Raw genomic sequence first — 15,532 nt, 5'->3', positions numbered from 1 at the left:
ACACAAAATGTTTTTGCTGCCTGTGGGTTTGATATGAAATTTACTTATGTTTTGTCTGGTTGGGAAGGAACTGCCTCTGACTCAAGAATTTTGAAAGATGCTTTAAGTAGGGAACATCCACTTCGAATACCCGAAGGTCTGTGCTAGTATTATTTATGAAATTGTCTATATAAACTTAAATTCATAGTCAAAGTATGCAATTCTTTAATTTTTGTGTGTAACTGGTGTAGAAAAATACTATTTAGGCGATGCTGGATTTATGCTAAAGCCTGGGATACTGACACCATATAGAGGTGTTCGGTATCACTTGAAAGAGTATTCTGTACGTGAGCCACAAAATCCCAAAGAATTATTCAACCACCGACATTCTTCATTAAGAAATGTCATCGAAAGATGTTTTGGAGTTTTAAAGAAAAGATTCCCAATTATAGCCGGTGACACAGAATCTTATTATTCATTTGAAACTATGCGAGACATTTTTTTGGCATGTTGCATACTGCATAACTTTTTAATGAGTGTCGATGTTGATCAGTCTATAATTGATGCGGTTGATCAAGAATTGCTACAAGAACAAAGCATAGATAGATCACAATTAAATCAACCACGTGATGAGGAATATAGGCATGCATCATTGTTAAGAGATAACATTGCATTCGAAATGTGGAATGTGTATCAATCATTATAGGTGATTATGTTTCTTATATGTGAATATGGATATATATGTATGTATAGTTTTCACTCAAAAGTGTTTGATTGGATTTTTTATGGGATTGTTACAGGTTACATAATGCCGAATAAGGGAAATAAAACAGCAGAAACCAATCAACCTTCGAAAGACAACTTAAGATGGTCTGATGATATGGATGAAGTTTTGCTAAATGCATTAGCAGACGAAGCATCGAAAGGTAATAGGCATGATGGCTTGTGGACAACTGAAGCATATGCCAATGTTGTCAAGACTTTGAGCATATCAATAGGCCCTCACATAACAAAGAATCACATAAAGAATAGAATGAAGACATTGAAAGATCATTTTGCTGAGGCATATGACTTATTTCATCACTTAAGTGGATTTGCATGGAATCCTGTAACTAGAAAGTTTGAAGCTGAAGAGGAAGTGTGGCAAGACTTCATTAAGGTATCTTAAACTTTGCTTTTATTACTTATACTATCGATGAAGTTAGTCAACGAATAATTTCAACACTTGTTTATATAGGAGAAACCACAAGCAGAAAAATGGAGAAATATGCAAATTAAGCATTATGATACTTTGAAGGAGTTGTTCGGAGCTGATAGAGTTACTGGTAAAGGGGCTGCTACGTCACGAGAAAGGATTCAAGAAATTGATAGAGATCACATTGATTTGAATGACTCATTTGAAAATATTGGATTTTCTGACATAGATGTTAATAGGGAACATGATACCCCAACGTTTTTTGCTAATTTAGATTCACCAAGTGCTCCTCATAGTTAACCAAATCAATTAGGTGGGACTTCGACGTCAAGAGGAACAAAGCGTAAGTCTCCTATGAATGATTTTTTGGAGGCACAATATGAGAAAGTTGCTTTGGGAATTACTGCTATGGTCGATGCTGTCAAAGAGGGTACTTATCTATCTACTAAGCTACATGACGTAGCTCAGAGGCAGGTTGAATCAACTGAGAGATAAGCTTCTGTGGCTGAAAGGCAAGTTTCGGTTGCCGAAAAGCAAGTTTCATTAATTGAAAGACAAGTTGCAATTGCTGAAAAAGGGTTGGCTATTATGCAACAAAGTAGGCCTCGCCTTTATAGCGAATCAGATGTATGGGATATGTTGACTGACTTGGGTCTGATAGGTTCAGCTCGAATGCAGTGTTATCAGTTTTTATGTGAAAATGAGCAGAAAAAGCGGCAAATTTTTGGGATCCCACCTGAAATGCGATTGGATGCTCTTTTTCATTTCATGACAGCTGCTGGTGTTCGCTTGGGAGATATGGTACTTTCTTAAAACATTAACCATTACAGGTATAACTTTTATATGCACCTAATTTCTTCATCATTTGAGGTTATTGCTTTCATTAATTGATTATGGGTTTCTGAGTGTCATATACTATGGGTATATCTTCATGTATGTAAATAACTCTATCATTTTCTGCTTTATTAATGTTAACCATGGTTGGAAATAAATCACTTTATGTATATATACTTTAAGATTGACTGGTTGTTTAAATAGAAAGACATCGATAAAATAGATTATCATGATCAACTATGATCTTTGAATTAATTTGTCTTTATTGTATATGCTCGTGCAGGAATCATAACTTGAAGATGTTTGGGAACAACAAGTACACTGCTTAGTACCAGTAAAAATCGATCATGTGTTAATAATTTTGACTAGGAGAAACTTTATTTTTTTGAAGTAGATGGGTACAGATGGCTCAAGCTATGTAGAATTGATTTTTTGGAAGTAGGCGATGTCGCTGACCATAAAAAATTACCCTTTTGAAAAGTGTTGTCTGATGATAAAATAATACTCTCTAGGAGTTATTTTGGTTATTACTTTTTTTGGCATTTTGTTATATGTTTATAAAAATTGTATATGATTGTTGGTCGCACGTACTTGGAAAGAAATGCTGCCAACTTTTGATAATATTTTATTTTGCAAATACAATTTAGTAAAACTTTTTTTTAAATATGTAAGGAGATTAATGATGTAAAGTATGAGTAGTTTTTATTATTCTTTTACGGGATTATTTATTTATATATTTTTAAAAAGAATAATATATATTTTTATTTATGATATTAAAAGATAATAAAAAAAATAAATTCATAAAAATAAATTCAAAAAAATAAATTTTTTAATGAAGAAAACACGTTACAATTTTGAAATATAATTTGGATAATTTTTTTATTAAAAAAATAATTTAAATACATTGGTATATTATAATTTACATATAATATAAAGAAGGGTATTAATGTAATTTCACTTGGTTATGATTTTCTCTCTTCTTACTTTTCCTTTCATCCAAACACAAGAAAAATTTCTTTCTATTTTCTTTCCATTCATTTTCTCTTTATCCAAACAACATAAAAGAAAATTAACTTTTTCTTTCATTTTCTTTCCTTCCATTTTCTTTCCTTTCATTTTTTTTCCTCTCATTTTCCATCTTCCATCCAAACAAAGTGTTAGAGTGTGAAACTTATCCTTGCACTGTTTGTCCTTTCGTCGATGTTTAGATTTAGAGACATTTTAGAGTCGTCAAAACCTTGAGTATGATCTTCAATTTCTTCAGTAACTTGCTTTTTTACGTCAAAATCGTTGACTGTACCTATTTTCGTGACTTTGTCCTTTCTGAATATATCCTCCAACCAGTAAAATAGAGGAAATGACTTGCTAGGAATATAAAATTTGGTCGGATGTGCCTATGACAAAAAAAAGAGGATTGTAATAAGTATATATCAATCTTAAAAAGTGACAAATCATTCAAGTTGAAATAAAATCACACATAACTTTTATCGTACATCAAGAACATCTTTACTATTAATTTTGACACATTATTTTTTATATTATTAAAAAGTAACATATTATAAACAAATAGATTATCATGATCAACTATGATCTTTGAATTAATTTGTCTTTATTGTATATGCTCGTGCAGGAATCATAACTTGAAGATGTTTGGGAACAACAAGTACACTGCTTAGTACCAGTAAAAATCGATCCTGTGTTAATAATTTTGACTAGGAGAAACTTTATTTTTTTGAAGTAGATGGGTACAGATGGCTCAAGCTATGTAGAATTGATTTTTTGGAAGTAGGCGATGTCGCTGACCATAAAAAATTACCCTTTTGAAAAGTGTTGTCTGATGATAAAATAATACTCTCTAGGAGTTATTTTGGTTATTACTTTTTTTGGCATTTTGTTATATGTTTATAAAAATTGTATATGATTGTTGGTCGCACGTACTTGGAAAGAAATGCTGCTAACTTTTGATAATATTTTATTTTGCAAATACAATTTAGTAAAACTTTTTTTTAAATATGTAAGGAGATTAATGATGTAAAGTATGAGTAGTTTTTATTATTCTTTTACGGGATTATTTATTTATATATTTTTAAAAAGAATAATATATATTTTTATTTATGATATTAAAAGATAATAAAAAAAATAAATTCATAAAAATAAATTCAAAAAAATAAATTTTTTAATGAAGAAAACACGTTACAATTTTGAAATATAATTTGGATAATTTTTTTATTAAAAAAATAATTTAAATACATTGGTATATTATAATTTACATATAATATAAAGAAGGGTATTAATGTAATTTCACTTGGTTATGATTTTCTCTCTTCTTACTTTTCCTTTCATCCAAACACAAGAAAAATTTCTTTCTATTTTCTTTCCATTCATTTTCTCTTTATCCAAACAACATAAAAGAAAATTAACTTTTTCTTTCATTTTCTTTCCTTCCATTTTCTTTCCTTTCATTTTCTTTCCTCTCATTTTCCATCTTCCATCCAAACAAAGTGTTAGAGTGTGAAACTTATCCTTGCACTGTTTGTCCTTTCGTCGATGTTTAGATTTAGAGACATTTTAGAGTCGTCAAAACCTTGAGTATGATCTTCAATTTCTTCAGTAACTTGCTTTTTTACGTCAAAATCGTTGACTGTACCTATTTTCGTGACTTTGTCCTTTCTGAATATATCCTCCAACCAGTAAAATAGAGGAAATGACTTGCTAGGAATATAAAATTTGGTCGGATGTGCCTATGACAAAAAAAAGAGGATTGTAATAAGTATATATCAATCTTAAAAAGTGACAAATCATTCAAGTTGAAATAAAATCACACATAACTTTTATCGTACATCAAGAACATCTTTACTATTAATTTTGACACATTATTTTTTATATTATTAAAAAGTAACATATTATAAACAAATTTTTCTATAAAAAATAACAACAGATTTCTAATGAATTTTCTATCGATAAAATTTTTTTAAAATATTTCAAAAACTTACCGAGAGATTATAAACTCCATCGATAATTGAATTGATAAAATTAAAATTTTAATTTCAAATTTTTCACTAACAGATAATTCGTCTATTTTTTTTTGTGACTGAAATAAATTAAACAAAGAAAAACAAAACAAATAAAACAAGGAACTGTCTAAATAGAGGGACAGTCCCGTTTAAGACTACTCTTAAACTCCTCCCAAGGTGAAAGAAGCTCCACATGCGAAAGTTGTAACTTCATCGCCATCTTTGCCATAGTATCTGCCACCGTGTTTGCATCTCTCATAATCAAACGAAAGTCAACCCGCCAATTCCAATGCATGATATCTCTTATTTTGAGCACCAGTGGATCAATAAACCTAAAACCATCTTGAGTAACAAGATTAAATGCTTCCACACAATCCGTCTCACAAATAACATCTCGTTGACCCACATCCCAAGCTAAGAGATATCCTCTCCAAATAGCAAACAATTCTCCTTGAAGAATACTATTACTCTCAATCATTCCCAAACACCCCCTTTGCCAGCTCCCATTACAATCTCTAATAACACAAGCAAAACCAACACTATCACCCGAACCAAAATAACTAGCATCACAATTAATCTTAAAAGTACCAATGGATGGGGGATTCCAAAAACCATTTAGAGTAGAGGGAAGGGACATACGTTGTAATTCAAAGATATTCCTAAACTCCTTTTTTGAAGTTAATGCCAGACAAATTACTTTTTCCGGAGGCCAAGTTTCATCGGGATTAAAGATGTCATTATTCCTTGCTCGTCATATCCACCAAAGTCCCGAAAAGAACTTGAACGGATGCTCTCTGCTATGATACAAGAACCAGTTCTTCAAATCCAAAGGATGACAAGAAATATCCAACCTATGCCAGACAAGCTGAGCTTTGGGACAATCTCGAATACAATGTAAAACCGATTCCTGGCTAGAAAGACATCTTGAACACTTATCCGACGACGACATCCCTCTTCTAAAGCGAAAACTTGCAGTAGGAAGAGCCTCCTTAAGACACAACCAAGCCAAAAATTTATGCTTTTCCGGAACAAGCTGGCGCCAAAGCCAAAGCCAATTCTCCCGCTCCTCCCAACCAAACAGTTGCTTACACAACCACAAGTAACCATTGCGAGAGTTATAGACTTTGGCAGCAGACCCACTCCAATACCAACCCACTTCCGGACCTGCTTGTTCATCTGGATTGTAAGAAAGAATATTATCTTTCAGATTTTGAGATAAAGGAGAATAAAGAGTATCCAAATGTCACCTACCAACCGACCAAATATCCTGTATCCAGATATTCGAATCAGAAATGTGAATATAACCAGTCTATAATCACTTGACAAATCTGTCAAAAATTTGAATTACTACTATCATCTTTGGCACAAACAAAATTTGGGAAGCATATTCACACAAAAACACCATTCGGTAGTCACTCTCCTTTGCTGTTCTTCCATTCCAGGGTTTAAGCGCGCCCTCTCTCTTCCCATTGAAAATGTGACGTCCTCCGCTGTCGCCGCCGCCGCCGCCCGCGTCACACGAGCGCTCTCCGTCACCGCTCGTCGCATGAGCTCCCTCCACCGCCGCTCTCATCGCGTTTGTTCCCTTCGTCGCCATCGTCCCACGAGCTCTCTCTGTTGTGCTCTTGTCTTACGAGCTCCCTCCGCCGCCGCTCTCGTCACTGCTTCTTCTCTCATCGCCGGAGGTTAGTCATCGTCTCTACTCGTCGCCGTTAGTTCAGGTAGGCCTCCGCCTCCTTCTCGTCCCTAGCCCTAACTCTTCCATTGTTATTCTGTTCTGATTTCATTGTCCCTTCCCTGTTCTGCTTGAAGTTGAATACCAAAGAATACGATCGAGGAGAGCTCTTATGTTTGCAAATCAGCTGTTGCTGCTGCAGAGAACGTAGTTTCTAAATTCTAAAGTATGAATTTTGTATATTCCTGTAATTTGTGAAATCTGAAACATAATAATTTCTATGGTTGTGGTATAGAATGAAGTTTGTTTATGAACTATATATCTGAATTGCTGAAATTTTTTATCTGGAATTTGCATGCATGTTCTTGTTCCTTCTTGTTCTTGTTATGACTGCTGATTTTGGCTCCTCCTTCTTGTGCTTGTCTGAATCTACTCTGTTGTAAATATGCTGAGTTGCTTTTGATTCTTGTCCTTGTCTGATTTTGTTGCTGATTCTGGCAATCATGCTAGCTCCCAAGGTTCTGGTCCGAGGTTAATTGCGGTTTCAATTAGTTTTGATGGGATGCTTATATTTGCAATGATGCTTGGACTTGTTGTCTCTGATGCCATTTCTGGGAAGTTCGACTCAATGAGGAAAGGAAAAAGTGAGGTAGTTGAGCAAAATCATACTTCGATTCTTGGCTGGAGTGGAAAATTGGTAAGATTCTGGAATTACTATTTGCCAATGAATTATTCATTAAAAACAAAACAATTCAAGCATATGTCAGCTGTTTATTTATTTATTTTTATCAAGATTTTGTGCATCTCCATTTGGATCTTTTAATTTCTTATGTATCTGAACCACAATAATATGATTGGGTGTGCAGGGTTCATTACTAAATCAACTTGCCATACCCAATGAGAGCCTGGGTGGAGGAACTGTTGTAGTGATGGCTGAGTGAGACAAAGAAGAAATGGAGCTTGACATTGCAAAAATGGAGTTTGATTTCAAAGGAACATCCGTCATATGCAGAACTGGGAGCCACTGATTCTGGTTGATCTTAAAAGGTATATGACACTTCTTTATATTTTCGTTTGGAATTGTTATTTTCTGTAGGTCTAAAATTGGTTACTTGCATGCAATGCTGTGCCTGTGACATTTCTTTTCTATGTCATTTTTATCTCTTTTTTTTTAAAACCATCATTAAAAGATTGTGATTCATTTGCTAGCCTTATATTATAAATTGAAGCATGGTTATAGAGAAATTTTAAATATTCTCTGTTGAATAATTGATTTGTTTTACTGGTATTGAACATCATGAAGGTCAGCTTCTACAAACAAGCCAACTCAGGTTTCTCCAACTTGCTTTCAAAGTTCTTAGGATAAAGTTTGCCAATTGCTAGCTTTTCTACAATAGCTTGTTTAACTTGACTCATTTTTCTCTTTAATGTTTATTGAAAAGAAAAGAAGTCACAACCTCACAACCTAAGTTGAGCAAGTTTCCTAAATCTACAAATTGTATTCACTTACTGATGGTATTTTCTCATCTACTATTGTTGGAAGCTAAGAAGTTTGGGGTTAATGAATTTGTGAACCCAAAAGATCATAACAAACCTGTACAAGAGGTTAGTTCATTCTAAGTTTTTGTGCATATATGCTGTGACTTATGATACAAATTTTGCTATGCTACAAGCAAATTAAATTTAGTAAGCATTTCTGTTATCAGCAAATGATCACAGATCGATCAGCTTCATAATATAAACTTAGCTTCTATACAGATTCTGCTATTTCAATTCCCTTGCCATGTACCAAAAGTAATGTTTAAACTGAGAGAACCAAAGTAGCTAACAAGTCCATAGAGTATAGACATGGTTGTGTTCTTTTGACAATGTAATTTGTTGAAATATGGTAACAGAGCAAGAAAGAGAAGGTACTAACAAAGTTTGACTAAGCAGTAAGAGGAGGGCAACTTATTGCTATAGCCTATAATCTCCTAATTAGTCCTAATTAAGTTCTTGTAATGAGCTAACAAAGTTTTTTTTTTTTTTTTTTTTTTTTTTTTTTTTTTTTTTAATATATACTCTAGTAGTACAATTCAAGGCAGGAAACTAGTTTCTGATCATTGCTTCCATTTGGTGACAGGTCCTGACAGAAGGATCTTCTTGCCAGAGGGTCTCTTGGACAGATCCAAGATCCCACCATACTTGACTGGAGAAGTGCCTGGAGGGTTTGTGGATTCTTCTCTCTCTAGTCCCCTTTGAATCACAAACATTGTGAAACTTTAGCTTGTTTTGCTTAATTTTTCTTTGATATTTGTTGATGCAGCTATGGTTATGATCCTTTTGGTCTCAGAAAGAAGCCAGAGGACTTTGCGAAGTATGTCAGCCATCCTTATGGTTATAATCATTCCCGAGGCCTTCAACAAATTCTGATTGTTTGTTACAATTTCTATACCACGCTTCCTGTTGCCAGATACATGGTGAGACAATTCGGCAGCTTCCACATTTACAAGAAAAGGCTCGGAAGCTTCTTGATATTCAGTGCAATGTGTGGCAGAGGGTAGATAAAATATTTCAAAGTGTAAGATGCGAGGTTGGGTTTCTTAGTAAAAAGGTTAAAAAGTATTTGTGCTACACAACATTTCTTGGAGTGAAGAAATCAGGGCAGCAATTTCGTCAAATCTGGTGGATGAGGTTTATACCAAGGAATTATAGTTTTGCATACTAGGCTCCATACATAAGCATTGAGAACATTTTGGAACAAGATTTTGTATAAGTAAAATTGCAACTTATTGATTCCATAAGTGATTTATTCAATAGAAATTTTACATCTTTAATGTTCAATTTTTTCTTCCCCTATACCATATTTCTTTACGGCCAAAGGGGTAATATAGAAAAATTGTCTATTAAATTTATATTTATTTTGTATAAAAAATAGGTTTATTTTGTAATGAAAAAATTTTAAAAAAATTTTGTTTTATCTTATTGATAGATTTATAGACGGAAAATTTGTTTGTACGAAAAATCTGTCTGTATTAAGAGTTGTGAATACTTTTCTAGGCTCCAATTACCAACAAAAAATTTGTCGAAAAGTTTGATACTAGTTACTAACGGAAAATCTATTGGAAAATTTGATGTTTTTGGCCGAATAGAAGAGATGATTATCGAAGAAAAATTTGTCAGTAAAGTAAATTACTGATGAAACAAAATCCGTTGGTAAATAATTTTTGATGAGGCTTTTACCGATGAACAAAATTCGTCGGTAATTCCGTTGATAACTAAAAATCCGTCTGTAATGAAGATTAAATCTGTCTGTAATAAGAAGTTTTCTATTTGTGTCAGAATTCTAGCCAAATCCACTACATGCAAGCATTTTAGAAGCGTAGTGATACTTCTCCAAGCTTATGCTTATTCTTGCAATGTTTGGTGGTAAGGATACACGTAGGGAAGGCCTCCAACATTTTCAAAGTTAGTTTCTCAAAAATTCTAGGCTTAAATTGACCATAATCAGCCTTCTGACCATCTACAACGAGCTCCTTCATGAAGCCAACAAATGCATCAGTTTCTTCATCATGTCATATACGTTTGTTGTCCATTATCACCTAAAAAAAAGTTTAACATAAATAACCATAAATAATTACAATAAATGAACATATCTTCACCTAAAAAAGAGGGAGAGAAGCAAAAATAAAAAAAGAACATGCTTCAAAAGCTAAGCAAAAGCAATATTTTTTGAATAATCCATCAATCCACGCAATCAAATTGCATAAACTCTTAGATTAGAAAGTTCGCAACAAAATTAACAATATTTTGAACCAAGTTAAGAGAGTTTAAGGTCTTTTCTTCAATTAAAAAAATTGGCAAACATATTTTCAAGGTCTTTTCAATTTCTCACACAATAACATGATCCTCAAAGAAATCTATTTCACTCTGCAGTGCTCCGAATCTAAGGAAAAAAATGTTATTCTAAAATGTTATTCTTAACACACTAATCAATGTTATTCTCAACACTTTTTGTGCTGTGTGTTTTGTATTATTATAGAAATTCATTAGTAAAATAAAGATTAGCCAATATTCTGGATTTTAAGTCATTAAGTAGCACCTCTACTTGTTTAGAACAACAAATTACACCAATTTAAAACAACAAATTAGGACCCAAAAATTGAGCAATAAAAAATAAGGAACAGAAAAACCAGGATACAAAAATTTACTTTCATAAAGACACAAATTTAGATTATGCAATAAAAATAAGTAGATCAAGACACAGTATAAATACGGCATCAAACTACAGTAAGTAAGGTAGAACAGAACGCAAAAAAATGAATGAAATCAGAAAAAAAAATTTGGCTACAACTAACCTGGGTCACAAAAGCTACGACGATGACAAGGTGGTGGTTGACCTTGACAGCAATAGGGCAGAGACTACAACTGGGTTCCTCGATCGTAGTCCTGTGTAGGAGAAGATGAGGATATGAGAATACAGGGGCTAGGAAGATGAACTTCGATGGAGACTCACCTACCTAGTGGTGGCTACGATGGCGGTGACGAGGTAGCTGTCTTGGCACTGGCGATGCAGAAGCTGCAACTGGAGATCTTTGAAGAAGGAATGAGAAAATGAAGGAGTGAGGGGACTGCTAAGAATGAAGCCCTAATTTGATTTATACAAAGGATAAAGTTAGAATTAATTAATTAGAATAGGGGTATTTTTGGTATAAAATATTATTAAAATTTCAGTCTCCATCCCAAAAAATTTCAGTCTCTTGTGTCCTTACTTTTTGGAGGTATTGAAATACTGAAATTTTGGAGACGAAGACTAAAATTTTAGTACCAGTCTATGAGCCAACAAACATGATCCTGAGTCCTAGTCCCCTAGTCTCCATTTCAATACTTCAAAACAAACGCACCCTTAGAAATATAATGGTCATATGTCCGAATTTGTGACCATTGTCCCTATGCTGGGTTCACTTCTGGTATTTCATCCTATTAGCCCAATCACACATCACCAAGTCTTCACTTTGAAGAATGTCAAATCAGTAGTCAAACTCAGCCTCAGTCTTGGCATAATCAACATTCACAAGAGAATCTCGTTGTATCCTTGCCCTTGAAGTAAAATTTGCTACAATACGCCGGCTATAGAATGCACAATAAGCATTATGCGTGGTCCATCTACCATTAGTTGCCTCCAAAGCTGCCTTGATTACATTGTATTTATTCGATCTATCTAGACACCCGATTGAGGTGTGATATGTTGCCGAAGGTGAGATAGAAAAAATGACGAAGACTCCGCATTCTCACCCTCAACAAGTGCGAAAGAAATAGGAATGATATTAGAATTTTCGTCTTGCACAATCGTCACCATCAAATTATCCCCATATTTGCCATAAAAGTGGATCCCATCAATACTAACCAGCAACTTGTAATTCCTGAAATTCTCGATGCATGGCGGAAATGTCTAGAAAAGTCAGTGAAAATAAGCTAATTACTCGTCAACTTAGTCTCCAACTCCCACATAACTCGTCTTCACCACTGCAATACTACCTAGCATTGTTGCCTATATACCTAGAACCCATATTAGCAACTCATTATACGACTCTTCCTAATCTCCATAAATATACGCAACTGCCTTCTGCTTAGCTAACCAAATCTTCTTGTAACTCGGTCTGAAACTATAATTTGCCTCTGTCGCATTTTGCAGTTCCTTAATTGACACAATCGCATCAACTCTGACCATGGAAAAGATGAAAGCATATATTACACGGTAATCAAGCTTCATGTGATCAATAGAAATCTCTGTGCCGGACATGTATGAAGTCCATGATACCTACTAACCTCCCAAATACCATTTCACTGGTGAAGAATGATCCAAATAAACCAATTTCAACCTGTTCCAAATTCCTTACACTTTTTATGGTACTTGATATGATCTGACTCCAACCTTTTATACTCAACCACACGACGGATGCTATAAGTCTTGACACTTAACATGGCTTTCTCTTTACTCTGAAACTATTGACCAACTTGAAACTCAATTGGAGTGATATATCCTGTGAATCTTTGGTCCAAAAAATCTAAATTTTATATATGGAAAACCCTGCTATGCCATGGCCTCCAAGTTCAAAATAAAAAAGTATGGCGGATATTACTGAGTTTCAGAACTCGATAGACCACCCTGACCAACTGAAATATTCCTCCCTAAATCATCATTGCCATCCTCAACTATCATGACGGACTCCACATTATCATCATCCCACAGTACATCTTCCATGGGATCTGATTTTCCACCCCTTGAAGTTGGTATCATCCTAAGAGAAGTACCCATCGCAATCGCAAGCTCACTAAAGGAACGATTATCACTAATTTTTTCATCATTAGCACAGTTTAAATTAACTGTGAAGGACGGAGATGCCACCAACACTTCTTTGGGTGCAATTATAGCCACAGATGTAGAGGCAACAATAGGCATTAAGTTAGAGGCTCCTAACATTGCTACATATTGAGGATTCTAATTCGATCTTTCTAAATTAGTAACCACATCTTTAAGTTTGGCCAACCATTCATTGGCACTCACCTCGAAAAACTGACGATGAAAATGAAATGAAACTTGCAAATTTTCATCACTCTCTATTACAAAAGATTCGTACTTCACAAAATCTCGTACAACAGAAATCGGTATCTCATAAAATAATTTCTTCGCACGTTTGATGCGATAGACTCCTAGTTTCTGTATTATAGTATTTTGCAGCTCCAAAACATGTGGATTGTCTAATAAAAATACTTATTGGATCTTTATTAGTAAATTTTATTCTCTCCCGTATTTTTTTCTTAATCGTCCATCTGTAGTGCACAAGAACTAAAAGACTATTATCACTAGCCATTGTGAGTACCACTCTGATCAAGAGCAAACAATCTAATTGTATTTATAAGACATATCGAATTAAGTAATTTTGATTTACTGTTTGTTACTAATTCGAATCAGGGTGATTCGATTTACCTAGAGATCTATTTCATACAATAAATTAAAATCACTTGGTTTAATTTACTACGATACCAGCTTATTCGAGCTCTTCTTGTTGTAAATTGAATTATCCTATTTCAATTTACTTTGTATCATACTAATTTAAATCAGTTCAACTCAATTTATATAAAGATGATTAGGACAAGTATGTAACTATATTTGATTCAGGACATCTATATAAGTTTGATATCCATTCGTTTTATTAACGTAAATTATCCTATTATTATTATTATTATTATTATTATTTATAATAATAATAATAATAATAATAATAATAATAATAATAATAATAATTTGTTTTGTATTAGTTGATATAATTTGTTACCAATTGGATGGTATTGATTTGAGTTTTAGTTTTTTTTAATTTAATTTTATTTAAATAGTTTAAATTTTTAAATTACAAATTTTTAACATGAAATTCAGATAAATATAATTTTAATTAACGATTTAATTTAATTTAATTTAATCAAGTCAATGCAATTCAAATCATAATAAAATTATATTATCTTTAAATATAATTATCTAAATTTTCGGATAAATATTCTATTTTTCATTGAATAGCATCACAATATTCATTTTTTTATTAAACAGATATATATATATATATATATATATTAAATAAAATTTAATGAGAAAATTTTTATTATTATGTGAAATTAAACTAATAAAATAATTTTTTTGACATATATTGTCATCGTATTTATAAGTACTTTTTACTATTCCATTTGTTGATACATTCAGTAAGAATAAACTAGACTTTATAGTTTATTCAAAATAAAAAGAAAAACAAAAAAACAAAAAAGTAGTAGACTTTGTAAAGGAGAAGAGAAGATATAAGACAATACGTGCAAATTGGTTCTGATGAAATGCAACGCCACTTCACCTATGCCCTTATGAAATGGATTTGTTTGACACACTTACTTACAGCCATTTCGCATGCGCCGCCACACCAAAGATGGCCATTTCGCGGCTGCCACCAAAGAACGAAAGATCCTATCGTGCTAACGCACATTTTCAGCATGTGTGCTGATTTTTTGTGGCAATACGAGAGGACAACGCGTGATTCTAAAACGGAACAGACGAGGTGTTCCGTTTCGCGTTTGAATAACTTTATGGGATAATAGGGCGTTTATTTGTGGACTGCTAGGATCTTTTTGTTTTATTTTTTGGCCAAACAGGACTTTTTGTTTTGCAATGGATAGAGATGGCCATAAAAGAAGGACAACTCATTGGGATTTTTGTTTCACTTAACATTGGGTTCTTAATATTGATTGTGGTATGAAGGAAATTATTGGTGTTGTATTGACCCATAATCATAGAATTATTCAACTAAATGACAAAATAATATTGTTGAATAATTGTTTAATAAAAAAATATTTTCTATACCTATTGTTGAGTTAATAAATTAACTAAATTAATTAATGATGACAAACATTATTCAATTGGACAAATTAAATAATTAGTGTTGATTATTTATGATCAAATGTTGCAGGCCAAATCTCATAGTAGCAGCAGCCCAAGTGGATAAAAACTATAAACAAGACTGGTGGGCTAATGTAATCGAAGCCCAAAAGAAACAAAGCAAGAAATCAGATGAGCCAAAGAAATCTAACGGGCTGAACTTGAGTGATAACCAATCCAAGCCTGATTTGTTTTCAGCAAGCAAATTCCTCCAACTTGCTTCCAAGGCAACGTTCACTTTTTCCTATTTCAGTCAGAAATCATAGAAGTAAGAGAGAGTGCTTAGTCCCTAAACTATTCAAAGAAGAAGAAAGAAAGAGAAGGTTAGGCAAAAAAGGTTGAGGTCAAATCAACAAAATCAAACCAAATCAAGCTAAGGC

At 33.2% G+C, this 15,532-nt stretch overlaps 1 long non-coding RNA gene and 1 pseudogene across 5 annotated transcripts; both read left to right on the top strand.

Annotated features, from left to right (window-relative positions):
- The first annotated feature begins 787 nt into the window (after positions 1–787).
- On the top strand, positions 788–1,987 carry LOC110264717 (uncharacterized; annotated as a pseudogene).
- A 4,394-nt stretch (positions 1,988–6,381) lies between these two features.
- On the top strand, positions 6,382–9,520 carry LOC107610199 (uncharacterized). Of its 5 annotated transcripts, none has more exons than XR_002350368.2 (7): positions 6,391–6,743; positions 6,835–6,923; positions 7,208–7,394; positions 7,564–7,744; positions 8,241–8,302; positions 8,820–8,904; positions 9,003–9,520. It is a non-coding gene; the product is annotated as an uncharacterized LOC107610199 (long non-coding RNA). The 5 variants fall into 5 exon arrangements; XR_002350364.2 differs by having other exon boundaries at positions 8,140–8,302; XR_002350362.2 differs by having other exon boundaries at positions 8,001–8,302.
- The last annotated feature ends 6,012 nt before the right edge of the window (positions 9,521–15,532 follow it).

This window comes from Arachis ipaensis, chromosome B7, assembly GCF_059453495.1.
Source record: "Arachis ipaensis isolate K30076 ecotype BB chromosome B7, ASM5945349v1, whole genome shotgun sequence".
Lineage (NCBI taxonomy): Eukaryota > Viridiplantae > Streptophyta > Magnoliopsida > Fabales > Fabaceae > Arachis > Arachis ipaensis.
This window is presented reverse-complemented; position numbering and strand designations above follow the sequence as displayed.